Source organism: Apteryx mantelli, chromosome Z (assembly GCF_036417845.1).
Source record: "Apteryx mantelli isolate bAptMan1 chromosome Z, bAptMan1.hap1, whole genome shotgun sequence".
Lineage (NCBI taxonomy): Eukaryota > Metazoa > Chordata > Aves > Apterygiformes > Apterygidae > Apteryx > Apteryx mantelli.
In genome coordinates, this window is record NC_090020.1 from 27,374,361 (window position 1) to 27,398,045 (window position 23,685).

Genomic DNA, 23,685 nt, shown 5'->3' on the forward strand with positions numbered 1-23,685 from the left:
GACTACAGTTTGGCAACCGGCTGCCCCCAGCAAATATTTATTCACATCATAATCAAGTCCTTTCTGAAAACCTTTTTGCAGAACTTAATGTTACACATGCTCCACTTAACCAGTCATTTTCTAAATACAGTCTAAGAAATGTTCTTTCTTCTTCTCATAATGTGGATTAATTAAAATTGTTAGTTCACTTGAACAAAAAAAAGAAGTGAAATAATGGTACCCTGATACCCTGAACTTAATGGTTGGAATAAACCGCAGACAATGGGAGCAAGCTCAGAAGACAAATAGCTTGGTATTTGAGGTTGGCAGTGCAGATCTTAATACGCAGATTGTCAGAAATTGTTCTGTCTTTTGAATTACTTTCTCATCATGAATTTACTCAAAGCAGTCTCTGCTGAAAATCTGTAATTGTTTACAATGTTCATTCTGTGAAGCAGAATGAATGTAGTATGAAATGGTTCGACCTGCTATGACCTAAGCAGAGACTTCTAAGACGCATATGTTATAGAGTTGCAGCATGAAAGTGTGTATGAATAAACAAAGCTGAGATAAACCTTACCATAGGGACAGCTTGCATCCACACCTAGGAATTTGTGTCACTTAAAACTGCTATCTAAACCATAATAGTTGGGCAATTTCTGTGTAAACAAACTTCCTCAGGTCAAAATCTATTTTTGTTCACGTCAGTGTGGGGCTTGTGCCTTGGGTCCCCTACATCCTAGCAGGGGAACAAGACCCCTACTGACTTTTAAGATAAATTGCATTCTGAGACACATCAATGCTTTTGAAAAATCTATTTGTCTTCCTATTTCCAGGTCTCTTTTTTTTTTTAACTTTTCATGCAAATTTAGTAGGAATTACTTTCCCTTAAAGGACAGCTTTCCCTCCTTGAACTCCAAGAATAATCACAATACCAAGTTCAGCCTCATGTAAGATCACATTAAATGCTCACAGCTCAACAGCTCAAGGAACTCACTAGATATCCCGTTGTATTTTAGTGGGCCGTGGGTTGGGAGTGATAGAGTTTGTCTGTCTATATACATTGCTCATCAAAACTAAAACTTCCTAGTTTTGTGACTGAAAGGTGTTATTGCTTTACTTATGGTATCTGAAGAGGAGTTTCAAATTAAAATAATAGTTGTAACTTTGATTGGAGTAATCCAGAAGTTATGCACCTATGTTGCATTCCTTAAAATCTCATGCAATAAAGGAGTATAAACCAGAAAAATAAATATTTACAAGTGATAACACATCAATACTTGCTGAACTTTTTACCACAACATGATGTGCAAAAGCAAATACATGTATTTAGGAACATAGAGAGCTATAATTAGCCTATTTATTTATTTTCTTTTCAAATTACAAAACCACCTATACGTTAGTGCTTTGGATGCTCTGAAGTCAATTAAAAGATAGCAATCACATGAAATCAAAATAACAATCATAATAGAGAAAGTCTGTTCCATCAGGTAAGACAAAATATCAAATCAAAGCAACAGAGGGAACAAATTCCCCAACTTATTTTAGAAAAAACATTTACTTCTGGGAAAACACAGTATGTTCACAGATATCACCCTAATTTTTTGTCTAAAGTGGCATTATCTACTAAATAGACTTTTTTTCTTTCTTTTAGGAACTAGTGATTAAGACCATGAATTTTCTTTAAAACGTTACTGGTTTTGAATCATGCTGACTATTGACAAAATTGTCTTTGAATGTAGGTAAATATTCTGTCTAGTAATATTCATCCTATTTCCTACTCAGCTGCTTCTCGTAGAGTTTCTGTGGGCCACAACCTATCTCTTAAAATAGTTTCTCTGCTGTGGTGACTTGCACAATCCCTCTTTATGTGTCTGCCTCTGCAGCTCTTCCGTGTTCCTATAAAGCATTTATCCTCATATCCAATACGTGCCTCCTTAACAGCAGCCGAAACAATAGCAGGTCAATGGTTCGGTTCTCTCTGCTTATTGCAAGCAGTCTTTGTGCTTTGCCTCGCCTGAAAGAGCATCACCATTTCAGGCACAACCACCCAGTTTGCTACTGTAGCGGCAGAAGTATTATCAGTAATATTTTGGTGTATGCCTTGTCACTATTTTTTTTTCTATTTTAAATTCTATTGCTGTGAAGTTTTTGGTTTACGCATGTAAGAAGACACCTCCCTGTTTCAAAGAAATTTTAATCTAAGGCTCTGTTTAAGCAAGATACTTAAAAATCTGCTTAATTTCTGGGAAATGAACAAACTTAATAAGTTTGTGCAGAACTGAAGAAGAAACAAGAAAAGGAAGGTGATATGATAAAAACATACGTTCTAGCCATGTGTCATTACAATACAAAACTATGAGCAAGAAAGTGTTCAATCTATGATCTGTTTAACCCAGAGCATGGATGGTTAGAATTAAATGTCATTTAAAGTCTGTACAATTGCTTCTAGCTTAGAGAACATGGGCTTAGTGTTTTCTAACACTCTCCAGTTGATTAGGAGACCCCACAGTACTCAGACTTATGATAACATGGTCTCTATAATGTCAACTTGCATCATCTGTGTAGATGCAACAATATTATGTACTTTGGCCTGAACCACCTAAGAAACTCAGACTGTTCCTTTTTTGTCACAAGTTGACGCTGACCTAGTGTGTCCTTTGTATCTTCTACTTGTAACCTTGTGTGTCTTCTGCTCTCTTCATTGGTTTTCTATAGAATATTATGAAACCGTCAAAGATGTCAGTCCTTATTTTTTAAATACTTGATACATCCAGGCCAAAAATAGTATTTAAAGCTCTGTACTAAAAAACGTAGTCAATAGTTTTGTTCCTTGGGCATAACAGTCTAGCGTAAAAGTAAAACATATACAGGAGATAAGATTTTTCTCAGGAAGAAAATTAATGTTAACTTCTGTTCATAAAAAAATAAGGCACAAAAAGATCTTTCATCCATGCTTGAAAATGTTTTCATTTATCAATTGTAACAGAGTAATACTGCATATAAAATAATATATTATACTATAGTATAATATAATATAATATAATATAATATAATATAATAATATTGCATGTACAGTAATTTATGCAATATAATGTAATATGCACTCATACAGTATATAATGTGATATAATACTTATAAACATGTAATCATCATCTCTTCTCCACAGAAAGAAAAAACTCTACCCTAAACAGTCTGATAATTACATACATACAACCCTTTCCTGCAAGATAGAGAGAGAAGGGCTTTGTTAGCTTAATAATCAGCCCATGATCTGGTATTTGTTCATTGGGGATGGTTTAAGAACCTTTAACAGCACTGAATAAGTGTAAGCATTTTTCAGGGTTCAAGCCTAAGTAAAAAATGACTAAATTCAACAATTAAATGAATTCAAACTATAGCATTGAAATAAATTCTCTACCACAGAGAGTAGATCCTTTACAGAAGGGGATGCTCACAACACCTGACATATCAGCGAAGAAGCTGCCTTCTATAGCTGGTGGAGACAGAGAAACACCCGCAAAGGCCAGAGAGAGCATCTGTGCTATCACCCTGCTGTAGCTGGCTCTCTGGAGAAAAATCTCTCTTCGATTCTCGAAGCAGCCTTGCGAATCTAGCCAGCTATCTTAACTAGTTCAGATTGTTATCTGAAGTTGAGGGATGCAAATACTCCCTTAAATCCTGTATTAAAAATTAAATTAAACTGTGTTATCAGAGCCTCCATGAACTCAATATATGGTAACTATTTGTTCTATTTTTTCCATAAGCATAACTGTGAAAAAGTTTTAAAATGTTTTAAAGAATACCTTCCATTTCAGGTGACTTTCTAATTCTGAATTTATTTATTTTTCATGAAAATAATCCCACAAAACAGAATAATATTTTTTTTTACTGCCAGTTTGACCCGAATTAAAACAGGGTCCTTAAAAATTGTTTTTAACCCTATAGTTTATCTTTTCCTCTTTTAATGTTTTCTTTAAAGTATTTTTGTATTCTCTTCCCCATCTCTCTTGGAATTCTCCATATTCTGTCTTTTACTTTCCAGCATACGTTTCAATTCCATTACATAATGTTTTCCATCCCTTTGTTTTCTTCAGCCCAGTATTTCATTGAAAGAAAGATCTTTGCAGACTGAACATGAGAAACTCCCTGTCCAGCTTGTTTTTCATCACAAAGTGGTATTATCTGTTCTCACCAAAAATCAGAAGTGATCTAGTGGTTTGTATATGCTCAGTTTGTATATGCTCACCCTTCTTCTCCTGCCAGTGTTTTCCAACCAAGGGTGTCCACCATTTTACAGATATGTGACTTGATCAGTGTTATTACTTGTACCAATCCCCTTTCTAATCATTGTTGTCATTACTGAGGTTAATGAACTGTACCCTTCAAAGATTTTCTTTTATTTTTTTCTCCAAAGAGATTTCCTTCAGTCTGTTTCTGTTCTTTTTTCTGCATTTGCTCTGTGCAATGACAGAAAGACCCCTGAATTCACTACCTAATATCGGCCATAGTGTGCATCCGAAGGCAATGATATTTATAGTGGTGCCCATGTAAGTTAGTGAATACTTTCATCCCATGGCAAGCCCCAATGCCCGCTCAGGCCCTCGACTGTGAAAGGATTTCATTCCTCATGGTGTGACTGCAAGGCAAATAGCTCCAAGCACAGGTTCAGCCCCATGCTAGAATTGCAATGTTAGCCCATCTTTTCTGAGAGAAATACAAAGTTGTGGCACTTTTTTACTGAATAACTGCTCCTCCCTATGGCTCCTACAAACTCTGTTCCACTTTATTCCAGACAGAGATTTCACCACCACTCCCCACCCCCCCCAACTCTGGAATTTGATTAGAAATCCTGAGTAGCCACGGTATTAGAAAAGTTGGAGGGCTACATGAATTTGTTCTGGAAAACATTTATAGCTTGTGTTATTTTGAACTCTAGAAGCATGAACAATTATTCTACAAACATACATACTACTTCTGTTTTGTTATAACTGAGTGTATGTGTGAAAGAGGGACAGATGTAATTTCCCCACATCCTTGAACTGATTTTAAATGAGCATGTTTATCATTAGCCATACCCAGTCTGTTCTGAGACACATCTCTCTTACCAGCTACAGCTAGAAGATAAATCTCGAAGACTGCAATACAATTTGGTATTTCAGTTTAAAATAGAAAGTGTTCAGTAATGTGGCTAGATTGTTCTTTTACAGGGGAAAAGTAATGCAAGTAAAATAAAAAAAAGTACTATCAGAAAAAATCATTAGATTCCAAATATTCCCCGGTCAAATCTCTTTTACTTGCCAAGGTTGTATACTAATGAAAACTGTGTAAACTGATAAAAAGAATGCATAGAGAAGAAATAGACTATTTAAGCTAATATCTCTTTTATATCTGTTTTAATATTCTAGCTATTCATCTATATTTGCGCCTGCTATAAGCAGACAGGTAAAGGGAGAGAGATATGGATGCTTACCAGAATGGACAGAACAAGTGGCAGCACGGATAGGATGGAGTCTTCCTGGAATACTGCCAGTGTGGATGCTGTGTATATCACCTCTCTGCAAGTGCAGTTGTTTTTGTCAGCTGAGCACAGAAATAGCATTTGTGTGTGCGGCTTCTTTTGTTGGACAATGAAACATTTTAACTTGCATTTTTGGAGAGAATTCACATTATTTACCAAATGGCTCTCTCACCTTTAAAGATAATATTATAGTAGTTCCATAACAGCAGAATAATTGGATTTCTTTGTGTATTCAAGCTTGATTAAACTGGGTTCAAGAGACAAGGATTAGATCAGATTGTAAATGAAAATTCCAGAAAATTATTAATTTTATAGCCATCCTTACATGGGTCATGTCCTGAGGCTTTATTCTTTATGGAATACAGTAGGCTCTTTAAAATGAAGGAGAAAATTAGGCGAATTAAGTGGATTATTTAGTTAGGTATACGTCTGGATTTTTTGCTGTACAAAAAAGAATTAATATAAAAAATAATTAATTAGTTGCCCCTCTTTTGCAGAGGTGATCTAACACCTCAAGCACAACAGGAATGTTCATCTCACAGCAGAAAAAAACATGATTACATTCTCCTCTGGTACAGCCTCAAAATTCTAAAATTTTCCCTTAACCAAATACTGTATAAAAGTTAGCATGTGTGCTCATTCTAGGGACTGACATTCATTTATTTTTCTCCATTTTCTTTTCCAGAATTAGTTACAGGGCTTGCTCATCTTCAGGCTGCAGTGAGTACTTTTTGCTTGTTATCATCCACCCCACAATTTGGAGCCTTGTAAAATTTCATTGTGTTAGAAAACATACGTAACAAGAAGGAAAACATAAAAATAAGAAAAAGTTTCCACTTCTTATTCCTCAGAATTAACAATGTTGTCCACATAACCCTGCTTACTGCTATTATTTTATGTCAGAAGAATAAATTCTCCACCTTATTCTCAAGAAGAATAAAGTTCTGTAGTTAGGATATTATAATATGCCAGCCAAAGTGAAATCTTCCATTTACTGTCAACAGTCTATGCACTTCAGAAACATCCCATAGGTAGCATCAGAAAGGCAGATTTCGGAACCTTTTGAAAATATGTGTAGACAGGAACATCAGACTGATAAGAATATTTTTTGTCTATCTTATCAAAACTTTTACATTCCTTGTCTTGAAATTATGCTTCCCTATACTTAAGATACATAGCCAAAAAGGGTAGCCAATTTAAGTAATTTTGTCTTTTTCTCTCAACGTACAAGGTCATTAATTGCTATTGGGACCTTCATAAACCCTAGTCTGCTGATGGGGTGAGAACTCTATTGTTAAATGTATTATGGCAGGGCTGTCTTTGGAGATTGCCTGCTTGATTGCTTTGTAAAGGCCCAATGGCACACAGCAATTAAAATCCATAGACCTTTATAACCCTACTGATGTTTTATGGGCCTTTTTGTGTCCTTCGGTGTGGTTTACCATTTGTGTGTCTCCCAATGGGCCTTCTTTTCAGAACTCAAAGTGGGATTTTTTTTTTCCGGAGTGATAAAGCTAGTTATACATCATGTGAAAGGTTAATGACTATTTTCAAAAAGAGCATATGTTTAATGTCATAGGGTGAAAGTTATAGTAAAGAACAATTAAGTAAAATCACATGCCATTTTTCTATTCTCACAGTATTTAGATCCTACTCCTGCTTATATACAGTCCATTGAGTTGATAAATCAGAGGATGATTTGAAACTATTTGATTCACTTTGAAATATAAGTTTGACTTCTTCAACAGAAACAAATCATGGGACAGTTTGCTTGTGTGCACCTATATTCATATGCAATGAGGAAAAGTCAACTGCAGAGTGTAATCCCCAATATCTGGTACCATGCAATGTCCATTCAGTGGGATACTGGGAGAACACTGCATAAAGCAGTATCTGGAACCAGCATAGAGTGGTGAACTCATGGAGATGCTACTTTCTCAGAAGTTATACAGCTTCATATTGCCTCATTCAAAGGTTTTTCATTGGCGTCTGCTAACAGTGGACTAATCAACACTACTCATGAAAAAAAAAACCTTGTGAAGGGGAACCGTACCTTTGGGATGATTGTGGTCTCATGGAGAAAGGGTCTTTTGATGTAAAACTTGAAATCCTTGGAGCCATAATCCATGATCTGTACAGCCTTTATCACAACTGATATTTACATTAATATTTAAAATTTTATTCACTTTTTTTTACAATTTACATATTTACAATTTTAAGTCTTTTTGTAATTTCGTATGAGGTAATTGCACTGCGTTTTCAGGGAGAGAATTGACTTGTAAAATTTTTGTAACACAGTATCCAGTATGGAATAGCCATTAATTAAGATAGCGTATCTGATTTAATGGAAGGGATAATGTCTGCTATTAAAGAGTAATAATTAAATATTTCCTGGAGATCTCATAAAACTTTTTTTTTTTTGAACCAACTTCTGTATGTGAGAGAATTGGTGTTTTAGAGAATTAAATTACTCAACAATGTTTTAATTCTAAAATGACAGAAGGGTAGAAGAAGAAGTAAAGATAGAACAAGAAAAGAAAAACAGCCCTGAATTTAATTTAGAGAGGTCTTTTGAGAATGCAATAATTCATTTTTGTTGCAAACTATCAAAGAGCAAATAGGTTTTGAAGCCTAGCAAGTGTGAAAAGTAAAGTCTATTAACATATGATTCTATCCAGAGAAAGGATTTTTTAAAAAGATAAGGTTCCTGTGGCTTTTTGATTTCCATACCATATTTTCATAATTTACAAATCCAAATGTAGTTTTCATATTTGTTCTCAATGTCAGTCACTGTAGCCACTGTGGACTCTCAAAGTTGAGCAGGTTTCCTGTATTACATCCTCTTAAGTGTCTTTTTTCTACATCATTGTCAGTTGGAGAGGTTTTGGTGGCCCAGGTAGACCCTTAGAGATTCTTAGTACAATTGTTCAGGCTCAGAGTTGTAAAGGAAGGCATAATCAAAAGACATTGGGTCTTAGAGGTATAGCTGGGATCCAGATCTGGCCTGCAAAATCTCTATTATTACTGCTGACAAGCAAGATACTGATTGTCAGAGCCTAGGGAATGTATAACTAAGTGGTGATATGGAAGGAGGGATTATCCTTTTACTTGCAAACTAATTGTATTTCATATGGAAATCAGGGGGACACAAAAAATAAGGAGTGTCACAAGTCACAGTGCCAAACTAACAAAGCCACTTTGTGACTTGATCATCCCAGTTAAAGGTCCTCAGACAACTCAACACTTAGTCATTCGGACCCAGTCTATCTAAATAGGTATTTAATCTTCTCATGTCATGACCCACAGCATGCAATCAAGTATCCAAGCCTCCTTGGCTTTTTAGCTGCTATAATTCAGGGTCATTTGATTATTAAGGGTGCTGACTACCATAGGATATACTTTGTGGTCATGGATTGCTCTCACTTTAGCAAAGAACTGCAGTGTGGCATCTACACCTCCCTGCATGAAGTCTTTCATTGTAGCATTCAGTTGCCATCCCTTGTTCTACTTATAATAAATGGGACCATGTCTGGGAAGAAAATCTGTTGACCATCAAAATGGTACTTGTTTTGGCCCCAGCAGTTTTCACTATCCAGTCTTTATCTCTGAGGTTTGAGACAGAGATTAGAGTCCTGGGCCCAGGTTTTGATAAGGAAGATTAAGTGGGTGATCATAGAAAAGATCCTAATATGTGTCTGAAATGAGAGCGTTGAGGACTATTAAGCACACAGTTAATTGGATCTGGATCTGATGCCTTGCAATGGGGTTCTGGCAAAAGGAAGGATGTTTTTTCTACTTTCTTCCTATCCTCCTTCTTTTTTATAGAATGGTTCTATGCTTCTTTCTCCCATGGTTTTGTTTGTTTGTTTATTTAGAGAAAGCAGGGTTTACACAAAAAAAATTTCAAGACCTCATAGTCAGTGTGATGAGGAACACAAGACAAATTGGGAACATTGATATTTTTCACAAAATGAAAAAACACCAGCTGTTCTTATAAAACGCTACAACTGCTTTACTGACAGATTAATATCTCTTTCTTCCTTGTTGATTTTCTTGTTTGCTTTGTGTTTTGCTTTTCAACTGATTTTTTTCTTCATTTTTTAATGCATATCCAGCTCTTTATATAGTGGAAACTGCACAACTCTATTAAAGGCAATAATGCTGTACTGATTAATTCTAGTTGAGAATATTTCCCAAGAAATTCAGTCAATGTTTTCTCTATTTGTGCCTGAAAGACTAAATAACAAATCTAAGGGAAATATCCATGACATTCAGTTATTTCTTGGACTTAAAACTGTTTTCATCACTATGTCATTCAGAATACTTATATGATATAAAAATTTGTAAGTAATATACAACACATACTTTCACATATAATATATGGAATCATGTGCTCCTCTTTCACTTTTTCAACTTAAAGCACAGCTAATTGGAAGGGTTTTATATTATGTGTTGCAGCAAATGTGAATTACATCAGACCAAAGAGCAAGAGTGAGTTAATGAACTAGTACACTAGCAACCTTTTAGTTATATAAATCTAGAGAACTTTTTTGAAAACATGTTTTCTATTCCTTAGAAGGCATTGATGTTACTTACAATGTGCCTTGATCCTCAGTATACCAGGGTGGCAGATACATTGTGAAGATACTGCTCCAAAGCACTAAGTGCGTTTAACAGCTCATTAGTGTAACTAACCAATTTTCAAGTAGGGCTGAACAAATTTGCTTCTGGTCAAAAAATAGTTCTGCGGATGATGGTTGCCATAGCATGTCATAATGATAAAAATTGAGCAGTACTTTCCTCAAAGTCATTTTCTTAAGTGGATCAAGGAACTGAACCTTTTAAGGAGAACATTTCCTTAAGATTTCATTACTATGTAAATTGTTTTTGAGGGGTGCAGTGTCTCCAGATTTATAAGCACGGTTCACTGAATTCAGGAACATGTAGCCTGGACTCCAAACACAGGTTACACTTGTGCTACAGTGATTACAAAGTTTAATTCGACCTCTGCCCTTGGATTCTGGGAGCACTGGAGGATGGAAAAGTCAGGCTAGCTTGATGAACCATAGCACTAAACTCTTGTCTGTCTTTCTAGTGTCAGTAACTCCAGGATGATGCAGAAAGCATAAGCGGTGCGAGATAAGAGACAAGAAGAGAGTCAGGCTGCCACTGGACTTCAAAACATGGACACAGATAGTGAAAATCAGGAGGCAGTCTGAAGGACTTTCTGCAGTGTAAATTTCACATTTCCTCCAACATCCGGGATTACATGAAATAGGAAAAACAAGTTATCTGAAGGAGCTGGTGGTATATCAAATCAATCGTACCTCTGTACCAAAAGTCACAATACATATTTGTAGCAAATACAAGTTCTTAAATTGTTTTAAAAAGCCTCTCTAAATGATCTTGCCTAACATGGAACACTTACAAGGGTTTGAGGGGGAAACAAAAGCTCAACCAAAGAGAGAAGCTTTTGTCCTATTGGAAAAGATGGTGATGGTGGTGCATCTTTCACAGCTTCAAAAAAAGCATACTTTCACAAAATCACTGCACATCCCTTAAAGAAGCATGACAAATGAAGCTGGTGTACTTTGCTTTCTGCTCATTAAAGAATGGAAAAATGATGAAACAGTTGAAGGAAAGCAACTGAAGGACTTGTGCAGAAGTTTCTTCCTGGTAATGAAGTGAACCTGACTGGTCTAGCTTTAAGTAAACCAGTTGAATTAAAAACTAAACTAAGGCTTTCCGACATGGATGATCAGTGATTGCAAGCCAAAGTCTTGAAATTAGTTGTCATTTCATACAGCAGTCAAAATGGATTCAATGAAGTGACTGAGCTCTCCATTGAGGTCCTCTCCACCATGACATTCATTCAGAAGTAACTCATCAGAGACACTTTGATGAAATCAATTAAGACACTGTGGGAAAGTATCATTTTGGGGGTAAATGAATCCACTCTGAAAGATCTGAAGGTTAGTGCTGTTGAGAGATTCTGAAGGTACTGGGAACTTGGGCACAAAAGAAAACTGTCTTCGGTAGCTGAAATCTGAGATAGGACAATTTTATAACCTGATAAACAAAACATGATACTTTTTTTTGCACTGTTATATAAGACAGAAACATCTCTAATGTAAAATGTCATGAAGCTAGCCACAAGAAATGTAAAGCAACAGTGGAAATTCTTACAGTTGTGTCCATGTAAGGATTTTCTAGGTTTTAAAGAAACTAACGATGAAAGTTGTGCAAAGGAATATTAAGCATGGCAATAGTTATATTAAACCTACATTTGTAAAACTTCAAAGAAAATTTACATTTTATCAACCCAACAGTCTATTAGGGTTTCTCTCCTGCATTCACATATGTTCAGTGTGATTACTCATATGTGCAAGGAATACAAACATGAATTTGCAAAAGCAGAACTTAGTTCCTTATTGCTATTCTCAATATTGATGGCCTCCCATAAGTATGAAATACAGTGTTTATTAAGGCGCCACTGCATGTATTTTTGTTATACATTGTACTACATTATTGTTTACATAAGTAAGCTTCTGCTGCAAGTGGTCAGCAAGTAGAATATATTTCACAACAAACTGTGAACAAAGTAGCTATAATTATTTTTTTTGTTTAAATTTTGGTTCAATCATAGGAACTTTCAATGAGATGAGATCAGTCAAATAACCAAAATGAAAAAACTATAGAATAATGTTTTTAGGCTTTATTTTTCATTTCAAATCAATAGTTTGATTTAAAATGTCAAATTTCTTTTAAGGCACAAGCTAAAATGGACTGACATTTTAAGACAACATGCAATGTTGTTTTGAAACTGATTTTTTTTTCTCTTTGAAATGGCCTAAAAAAGGAAAAGCATCATTTTATGGAGTTAGTATTTTTACAAGCACAAAAACACAAATATGCTTCCATCACTCTTGAAATAAAACTATCTGGCTGGCCATGAAAATGTTTGCACATTAATTATTCTACTCCATAAAATACACAGATTAGGGAATAAGACTGAAACATTTTGTGATACTTAACTCTTCCATTTCCAAACTCTTGTTTCTTTTATGTTTTAATGTACTTAACTCTTCCATTTCCAAACTCTTGTTTCTTTTACATTTTCATACACACTAAAGAATAAAATATTTGTTTCCCATTCCCCTCTTCAGTTCTTTACCTCTAGTCATTTCTTTTCCTTAAGCTGTTGAAGAATTAAATCATATAACTTTATTAGTCTCACTATGTGCCAATTAAAGCATCATTGTCCCACACTTCCTTCTGTCCTACTTGCCATGAAGCACCTACTGAACTTCCAAAATGCCATATCTCACAGTTTTCTTGCCACTGGAAAGTCACCAGCATGGCTAAACAAGGCTGAACAGCAGAGGGCTCTACAGCATGGTGCCTTTCTATAGCAGGAAACATCACACCCATGCTCTACTTTCAGATCTCATATTTTGCAGTTGATATAGCACACTATAACAGGAGAGAGAGATTCTTGCAAGGAGTCATGATTAATTAAAATAAAATACAACAAAACCCTTTTGGTTTCGAATATGCAACTTTTGCTTTACTAGCAGAACAGCAGCATTTACAAAGTGCTCTTTGGTGTGTTGAGAGAGGGTTGTAAGGCTGCTCTTTGGATGCATGGAGGTTTTAGTTGCATGAAAGATTGATGTAAAGGTCTGCATTCATCAAAGGTGTATGCCCACAGATGACAGTTTCCAATGGGCGTGCAATCAGCAGATTTTAAAAACAACTTCAAATAATTCTTCCCTTTTTTTCTTCCAGCATAGGCTCATTCATCTGTCAAATGCAGTGGGAACCAAAACTACTTTAGAACATATTCCCAGCACTCAGTGGTGAACACAAAAAATGAATCATACCTAAAAGTGAATACTTGAGAGTGCTAAACACCTTTACATACTTCTGAAAAATTATGACCTGAGATCAGAAACTCAGTGTCAGTATTACTTGTCAAAACTGTCTTTCAGATGAGCCTATCTAATGGGCATGAGCCTCTATAACCACAAGGGATGGATCAAATCTTAACAAGCCCACCTATCCAGAAACAATATTAAGGTAAAGTTTAAAAAGTCTTGGGCTAGTCTATGTCAACAATAACAAAAATAGAAAAACAAAATAAAAACACCTGCCACCATTTATTCAAGAGTTGCACAATTCACTGTCAATAACACAGTAAAAATGCTCCTTATAAAATGGAATGGTGCCTGAGGGATACTTCTGCTTTATGCAGTACTTTGAGAGTAATTCAGGTTTGCAATCTAGTGGACCAATATGTGAAGAAACTGGATGCTTCACCTATGAATACAAACAGTAAATATGAATTTCTACCACATAAACAGAGGTATGCTCAAGGTGCCACTGTAAATGTATAATAAAACAGTATGACATATAACCCCAGCTACATGATAGACTCCATTATTGTGGTGATTTATCAGTAAGTCTGTGTGGTACACTACTGACAACACTGTCAGCTTCAGGCACACAATGAATAATAATATTAACAGAAAGGTTAAGGTCCTGTGATCCATGTACAGAAAGACAGCTGGAGAGACTGCAGGAGAATGAAACACAGTGTTTATGTGTTTGTATGTGCAGAAGAACTTAGAGGTTCTATACATACACAGAATCCATATGCACATATGCCTGCATTTGCATTAGTATATAAATAAGGAAAACTTAAAAAAGAGTCAAGAAAATGCTAGAATTAATAACAGTGAGTTTTTTAATAAGGGGGATGGAAATCCTTTAATTCTGAGCTTTAATGTTAAACTTAGTTGCTAAACTGCTCACAAGACTATTTTATTTTCTGTGGGTTGAAGTGTATGTCAATGATTTCTTGTGAGCAAGATGTGTCCAACAATTGTTACAGAAATAGCTGTGATCTGAGTGGCTACCACTTTCTAATATAAAATATTGTTCCTTGTCCTCTTGCAGCTGGGGGTCAATCTGATGAGAGCTCTTCATCTGCATGAGAACCAAGTCAGTCTGTGTAGGTTAAATAACCACTGAAGACTATCTAAAACAAATCAGCTGACTTCATATTGACTCAGAAGAGGAACATCTACAAACAGCAGAAGGGACACAACAAACATTAACAACTGAATTGGGGTCAGTATTATTTTTAATCACTGTAGCCACTTCTGCAGGGATTGTCTGACCATAACCTTAGCTTAAGCTCCAGCTAACAGCGTTCCAAATGCATTGGCATGAGTCTTGATTGGCACTTTCATTAAGCTAAGATTATTTCAAAATACTCGCTTTTTGCCTATTGGGGCCATGACGTGCAGGCATGTAGAATAACAGAATAATTATTGGCATTACAGGTGGGTTAAGACAGAGCAGTATCTGGGCAGAACTGGCTTGGTGGGGTAAAGACAAGTATAATTTCAAGATGGGAGAATAGTCACAGGACTACAAGAAACAGAGGCAATTTTTAGGAGTATTTAATTTAGCTGATACAAGGGTTTGGGCATGTTGCATGAAGCCAGGCTACTTGTGTGCATGCAAACCAAGCCTTATCAGTGTGCCTGTTTCAAAACTTGTCTCCCTCAGCCTGTAAAGCCTTGCCACAAACAGAGGATAGATCTCTTCTTTTGTATTTCGATTGTCTCATAACTCAAGAGCAGACAAATGTCATTTCTTCCTATCTGCAGAGAAGAAAAAAAAGAAGACTATCTGGGCCATTTCCAAATACAGGAAAAATCAACAGAAGAGGAAAATGCTTTAAAAGAGGCTAAATAAGAAAGCTTCAAATGACACATCAGCAGTATGTCGTATCAATAAGCTATTCCTTACTGCAGATACAATGAAAAAAGGAAACAGTTACACATGAATGACCTGGGAGTTTGAGGATTACCAAGAAACATGAAAGCCAACAGAAATCACTTAGCTATGCTTAAGTTTGTATATGTTTCATCTTAGGGCTCTTTAAAATCAGGTTTTGTTGCTTTCGGTCAGTGTTTGACTGCCTGCAAAACTAGATCAACAGAATCTGTCTCCATTTATTTCCTTAGTACGGTGATTTAAGTCTTTTGTTTTAAAGTCACTGAGGTTTTAGGAGGAACTGTGGCCTTCTCCACAAGTTTTCCATTTGCTCTTTGTTCTCTTAATTCCTAGTTAACTGGAGTCCATTGCTTTGCAAAGTTATAAAGATATAGCTGCAAGAACTTCTCCATTATTGAGAAAAGAGATATATATGTCTTCTAAAGCTCTTTAGGAGCACCAAGATTAATACAAACATTCATTTGAGATTCTCCAGCAAACCGTTTACACTGAGGCAGTTCTTACCTAATGGACATTTCCTTCAACTGCCTTGAACTCTGACTTGGAATTTTCACAGTCAGGCTTGTGGTCTTATTTTTGGTGGTGCACACTGCATTTCCATTCACTGCATCTTAGCAGTGATAGCTCACATTTCTTTCTAACCTTAGTTTTGATTTGCCTTGACAGTTATCACCAAAATGTAAACAGATTTATCATGAAGGCAAGAAAAAATATGCTTGAATAGACAAGAAAAGAAAGGAACATCAAGTAAATTTATGGACCCTCACACCTTAACATTATTTTGCATTTTTTTGTTGTTGTTCCAGAAAATGCAGGTAGGAAAGGAAAATATTTTTCCCCTCTTCTTATTTTCATGTCAGTGTTGTAGATTGGACAATACACAAGCCATAGCACAAAATTCTGTATTTTCATACAACAGCTATGAGAACTCTCTTGAGGAATACTAAAAAATATGCTCCACTAGGATTGAGGGAAAGTGGAAATTGGAGCAAATTTTACTTTGTAGGAAACTACAAAATGCCTCATTAGGCATTCTGGACTTCCTTTCTTTTTCCAGATTTCAGCTATACATCAGCAGGAAATTTACAGTGCTGTCAGGAGTTTCTGGTGATGAAGTAGTCTCCCTTATGCTGTGGTGGGCTCTTAAGTAGCTAACCAAGCCTAGACCTGTCATCAGCCCTGCAGAACTGGATTTTTGTGTTAGTAAGTGGGTCAGGTCATATTTCTGGGTTACTTGGTCCCATTAAGCTTATTCTAGAATCACAAAAGGATCTGTTGATCTGCCTTCTGCACTTTCTAGAACAAATTCCAGGCCAAAAATATTGGGAGGTGAAATCCTTGGTTAAACACAGGAAGAATTATTGATAGGAAACATGCAGTTTATTGAGGTTGTGAGGTTATTATCAAATGTGTAGCTCCAGTTAGATGTGAAAAACAACAGCCTCTTGTGGACCACAAAAAATGGGACTAGTTTTCTTTGTGCCATTCAAATAGGCTTTTCCAGTTTGGCTGATTTCCATCTCAATCATCTTCCTGGGAGTCAAGAAACCATTTCAGTGATCACTTTGTGCTAGGGGACCCATGCAGTGTTTTTATTTGGCAGGTTCCATTTTACAGGCATATTTCTTTCTGAGGCTTGCAAGTAGCAATAATTTCTGTAAGGAAAGGAGCACTCTTGTAATTCTCAAATATGCACTGTCTCCTTTTTTCCACATTAAAACTTCTAGCTATAGTTAAATGTTTGCAAAACAGGAGGTGCTAGCATTCCCTTGCCCTTACACAGAAGCAACACAGCAAGAATCTGTTCTACAACATGTCAGCTTTCAGTAGCTGGGTGACAATTATGAATTGTGTGTGACAAGAAAATAGTATCAGTCATAGCCATATTTAGTATTAATAATATTGCTTATTTAATGCTAAGGAATAAAATTTGTACACAGCTGGAGACACTGCTGAGCTGCCCTGCTTTAGTTGCTATTTACCTTGAAAGAATTCTTCAAATTCCTGTTGGGTGAGACCAGTTCGAGTCAGCCATTTCTGCTGATGAGGACATGGAGGATGAAACATGGCTCTGTTTATTCTTCTTTTCCTTTCCAGTTACTTAAGGCTTATTCAGTTGCTTGTTATGTAGAGGGAAAGAAGGATGAAAAGATTACCTAGAAAGGGATTTGGTTGTGCCAAGGTTGTGGTGGTGACAGTGACTGCTCCCAGCTCTATCCCAGGTGGTGTATATGTCTAGGCATATGCTGCTGTCCCTGTGTCCGCCTTTCCCTCTGAGTTTAAGTGTTGCAGTTTTAAGCAGCAGCTACCCCAGGCTGTACCCAGGGCTCTGCACAACCACTGTGGGGTACTTCCAGCTGTAGCAGCCCCTGTTGGTCTCCTTTGACAGAAAGGCAGAGACTGGATTTTTTTTGTTTGTTTGTTTGTTTGCTTGCTTTTTGGCACCACTTCAAAATAATTTAAATACCAGTATTTTTTTAGCTTTATCAAGAATCCCTCCTTTAGATTGAAACACTATGCATTTTTCTCGGATAAAGTGGGTGCATTTTTGGCTCCCCAGTCTTTCAGCTCAATCTGCCTGGCTACTTACTGACCATCCAAATTGCGACTCATTTTACTAACCAAAAACAAAGACAACATCCCTGTCTTAGAGAGCTTGAGCACAATTTTCAAAGGCAAAGATAAGCAACCAATTTTGCTTTCCAAAGGTCTGAGCATCTAATTGCATTTTATGTCTTCCTCTTTAGATGTAATAATCCTGTCTTACAATACAATTGGCATTAAAGAATTTTTTGGTAATATCTGTTCTCTGACCTTATATCCTTGACACAGTATTGTTACTACCCTATATATCAGTTCTCACATTGTGACTACAGGTGGGAAGGGAGGGGTTAGTTCTGTTTATTATTTTCTGGGGCCTGGCAGCACTGACTGCTTTCTTAACAAAAAAAAAAAAAAGGAAGAGAGAGAAAGAAAGAGAAGAGGAGAAACAGAAAGAGTTCTCATGTCAGTGGGTTTCCTGGAACATAAAAATTAAAAATGAAGGAAATTAATTTTTCATGAACTGCTTTTCAGAATTCAGCTTCTTAAATCTTACAGCCTGTTTATTACACTGAGGACTGCAGTTACTTTCTATGGCGGGTTGAAGGCCTGATTAAGGTTAGCAACCAAGTACTAATTAATACCTTGTTCTTTGAGGTAAATTTGTTGTGAAACCAATACTCTTAAGGTAGCGTTTCAGAAATCTTCGTCTCCTTGTGTGGTTGATGTTCCTCCTCCACCAACAGGGGTGTTTTTGATTCAGAGAAAAAGGGGTCAAGCCTTTGACTAATGCCTATATTCTTGGGTAATCATTGCTTTTTTCACACTAAATATTACTCTGCGTTTCAGCATTGAAATTCATATGAATCAAGTGTGCTAATAAAAGCCAAGAGCAATGACAAAGGAAGCTATTACTGAAAACTTAGAAAGAGAAGAGTGGCCATCTGATAGTAAAAGAGTACATCCATGGCTTTTGAAGAAGTGGCTTGTAAAAATCTGAGTGATTTATTTATGCTGGTAACTTAAAATATAAATAATTAAAACTGAAAAGGCCTTGTTAACAGAAATAATTTACACAAATGTAAGTCAGAGTACAGCAGAATTATTACGATGTGCAAAAAATAAAACTGGTGTACAAGTCAACCCACACTGTGGGGGTGCTTCCTGGGTGCCAGGAGATCATGAGTATACTTTCATTACTGCCTGGTATCTCACAAGTAAAACATTTTATAAGCATCAGCACACTGACACATGGGTAGCACATTTTTGAGTTGAATCTTCTAAGTCATCACAGAGCTTAAATAAAATAAAGACCAGCAGTACGGTTCTCCTAGCTATGTCACTGGAAATGTTAAGTGTGATTTAGTGTCTAATATTAAAAATCTTCTTTGCCTCATATCTAAACATAGAATATGATAGCTGTATATGATAGCTCTCCGTGAGCGTGGCAGGGTGAGGGAAGATAGCAGTGAAAGGATGGGGAAGAAACAAGGAGCCAGTGAAATGGCAGGGGATGCACACTGGAGCAGCCAAGCTAGTTGTAAGTTATTAAAGGGATTGAGGGAAGGTATGTGGTGTTTAGTTCCCACCCATACCTCTGCAGTTGCTCTCAAACAGAAGGTAAAACAGTCTAAGAGGGAACAGGGTTTCAACCCCGCTATGGTACACTCCCAGGTGTGGTTATGCTCCTCAGATCTGGTCAGTCTATTGACAGAAACATGCATTCATTTCAAAGTATGTCTTAATAACCTATCCAAATCGTGCACATAAGCACTCAAAAGTAAAGAAAAAAAACAAAAAACGCCCACAGATCAGCTCTGCTGTTGATGTTCAACAGCGCAGCTCTACTGGCAGCAGCTTCATCTTGCTATGGATCTGGCTGAAATCGTTGCTATTGCTGTCAAGGCCACCATGGGTCCACCTGAAATAGGGACAGTGCCTTCTCTGGAGAACCTCAAATGCTGGGGAAAAGACATGGACAGCAAGGGAAGCAGGGTCCCCAAGGAAATGCAGTATCGTGGCCCAAGAACACTACCAGACCTGTCACCCCAGGCCCAATTTCAGCCCAGGCCAGGGCCGTCAGTCCTTCCCTGAGATGTGAATGTGCATCATTTTCTAACGTTATTCTTCCTTTTATTCTAACAATAATTCTTATTTATCAGAGATCCGTTCACAGATCTAAAATGTTCTGGTGACTCATTCTCAGCCATGCAGGTCAACATAACTTTTAAAAATGTGCCCCATATTTTTAAGCCAGCAGCACTGCATTCCTTGAGGATAGTCAAAGAGAAGGTGCAACTAATCACAGCCCTACTTTACTTGTTCATGCATAACAGCTGTTCCCGAACCCGGAATGCCAGGTTAGGGTCTCTGCTGCAAGAGGATTTGTGAGAGGATCTATTGTTTGAAGTCTGTCTTGATTGTAGGCATTGCACAAAGCGGAATTAAACATAAATCTTTAAAGGGCAATCCATTTTCTACAGAGCTGCATTTTCAGATGTATAACCTGGGGGTTATCTTTGAAAAATTGGAACAAACGCAACATGCCTCTGTGCTCCTCTCTCCTACATAGATTAGAGTGTAGGTAACGCAAAGGGAAGTCTACTTCAGGCTCTCTTTCTCTCTCTCCCCAATGTCCCCCACCTGTGGCTCCATAAAAGTTGTTTCTTACCTCTCATTAGATTCTGCTTCCCCTGAACCCCTGTCCTCTGCTCTTGCTACCATACTGGATCCTATGGTTTTGATTCCTTCCTGATCTTACTGCTTATCAGGAAACTTTTTTTCAAATACTTGGGCTATGAGGGTAATGAAGGTGCTACGCCTGTGATGAAATTCCCTGGTCCATAGCAGGGAGGTGTCTTTCACCTTATCTGCAAATTTTTGATGGTTTTGAATTATGCATTTATTTGTTGACTGGTTTCTTGACTATACTCTCATTCTTTTATGAAGTGTTTATCTTATTTCTGACTTCCGAAGAGAAACATTATCTCTACCTACTACTTTGAAGGTACAGTCCTATTTTAGGAAAGAAAATGATAAAAATAAAGATACAGAGAAGGAATGCATATTTAATGCTTGCACGCATGAATTGAATAATTCTGAAGTCACTGGAAAGTGATATTTAATGCACAGTCCTAAGAAATATTAGGGAAGTCCTAATGAACTTTGCATGTCAGCACTTTTTCAAAGCAATGCAGAAGAGCACTGGTAATAAATACTAATACATTATCTAGAAGCTCCACCCACTGTGAAACTGCCTCAGGTCTCAATCTCTAAAATGACTTCTACTGCCAATTTTGACAATTTTTGGAAAACCTTAATAGATGTCTTTACGCTTGTGGCTGCACGTTGTTTGTGTTATAAGGAATGTGATGCTCAGAATTGTACAGCTGTGGCAACACTGACTCTAAATCAGCAGGGAGGGAAACATTCATATAGAGTTACTAGTCATCCTTGCTTTGAAACACCTTTGCTCTTGTTTTCTGCTTTTTTTTTTTTTCTTGAGCAGAGCTTGTTGACTGTGCTAAGCAGTATGTTATGTCTAGGTGGACAGTGTTATTTAGTGACATACCACATTAGGAGATGTCAGCATCTCAAAGCTGACCTCTAAAACATGTCAGATAAATTGCTCATTGTAAATTCATGTTGTTCCCCACTGACTACAAAGAGAGTCTAGAGAACAGGTTTATAGGCAGATAACCACTCTGAAGATGCCTAGAGAAGGTGAGAAGTATCTTGTTATACATCTTAGGTAGATATTCCCAAAAGCCTCTTCCAGTATTACTCCTCCTGAATATCCAAGATGGAGTTCATACATCAATTCATTTTTTCCCCAGTGTCACACAATGGGTGTTAATAGTAAGTGGGTGTGAATAGTAAGGCTGGGCATTTGTAGGATATGTGTTCAAAAGAAGAGGTTCAGTTCAAGGAGGAGGAGGAGGAAGAGGAAATTATGTTGATTTAGGCATCCACATGCTGCAGCTCATCTCCATGTCATGCTCTGGGTGAACTTAGCAACAGCAATATACAGAGGATGGTGGTTTTGACTGCTTTTATTGTTTCAGATTGCCAATCAAAGCTATGGCTGGCTAAAAGAAAAAGTCTCTTCTCCTTATCTCAAAACAGTAGAGATAGTGAATATTCTTTGATGCTGGCCGGAATTACAGCTGTCTTCCTTCCCATCTGAGCTCCAATAGTAAAACTAGATGGTGATGGATCCTGTCTGTGCACGCTGAGCCAGCTGTACTGGGAGGAAAAAGTTGTGATTAAAATACCGAGTCTGGCCGTGATTCCCTGAGTGAACTAGCCTTTTTTTAAAAATAAATCAAACAGTGACAATCAGTTACTGCCACAATTTATAAGAGTTTAAAGCTAATGCCTGTTCTAAACAGAGGGAGAAAGAGCGGTACCTTCAGTATCTCTGCTTGGTAGTGCCATGTCTTTAATGACAATCACCTCTGTTTTTCTTGTAAGTTTACTTTCTGTCTACCCAAGGGGGTCTGCATATATTTACTGTTTGTCTCTATATCCCTGACTTTTTAATTGCATCCAATCTATTACATCCATTTTGTCTTTTGCCTAGTACCAGACAGGTACTCTGACAAATTATGGTTTCATTTAAATGAACGTAAAGGGATGGGGCTACAATGGGAGAAAAATTTGGCCTCCTTTAGAGCCTGAACTGAATTAGTAGGATCAAGAAGGCAGACTGGTGCCATCCTGTGAAAGAAATAGAACTACACAGTTTCAGCTGACCTTCTGCAGCATTTTTTTTCTTTGCTCTTTTTCTTCATCCAAACACAAAACAGCAGGGAGGAAGACAAGGTCAAAATCTGTAACTTCCACAATATTTCCTCAATTTAAATCTTTTCAAGATTTGAGCTTTCGTGCAAATTGCTAAAGATGAAAAAGAAAAAAAGTTTTGATTTATCTGTTCTCTCTAGAGATAGAGAGTGAGTATGTATAGCCTGGGATCCTCATGCAATGCCCGTTATCATAGTATCTGAGTGCTTCACAGTCCATAATACGCATGGCTCTCATACTTTTCTTCTCATGCCCAAAATTCTACCTGAACACATAGTGTATTTTTCAAGGTTTGTACTGAATCAATCCATTATCTCTACCTTATTTCTCTGATCACCCAGGGAATATAAACTTCTGCACACTGTGCATTAATGTCTCGTACTTCTTTAGGCAGCAAACAAGTTCAATTGGAATGAAAACATTAACACACATGTTTAGCATTTTAGACGTGTCCATTTTATTAACATTTAATGGGTAAAATTGGCAAATTTATTTGACATACAGAATACAAATGTACAAGAGCAACCATTACTTTAAGATTGTAAATTCCAGGCAGGTTTTCTCTTCACAGATAATATTTAAGAAATCAAAATATGACATTTTTCACTAGCTAAAGAAGAAATAGAGAATGTTAAAGACCAGAATTATTGCTGTTTTCCATCCTGAAATGGTAGATTCTGTGTTTGGGCAACAGAACTCTGGATATAGCCTAGAGATAGTCCTGGCTCAGAAATGAACATTTCAGCATTTCTAGCACCAATTACATTCATTTGCCTTCAGTTTTCAGGATGGGGGGTGGGGAGGTAGAGTTGAAAAAAAAAAGAAAAGCCTAGCAGCCGTGTTCTCTCCATCCTGCGATGTGCTTTTTAAGATCTAAATAATGTTGCGCTCAGATCTCCATATTCCTTTATCAAGACACAGCTCCTGCTGTTGGGAATACTAGCACTGAAATGGTTATTACCACTTTGCTAAAGGCAGCTATTACTCTAGTTATCTAAAGACAAGGAAGACAAGACCCTGCAAAAATGAGATTT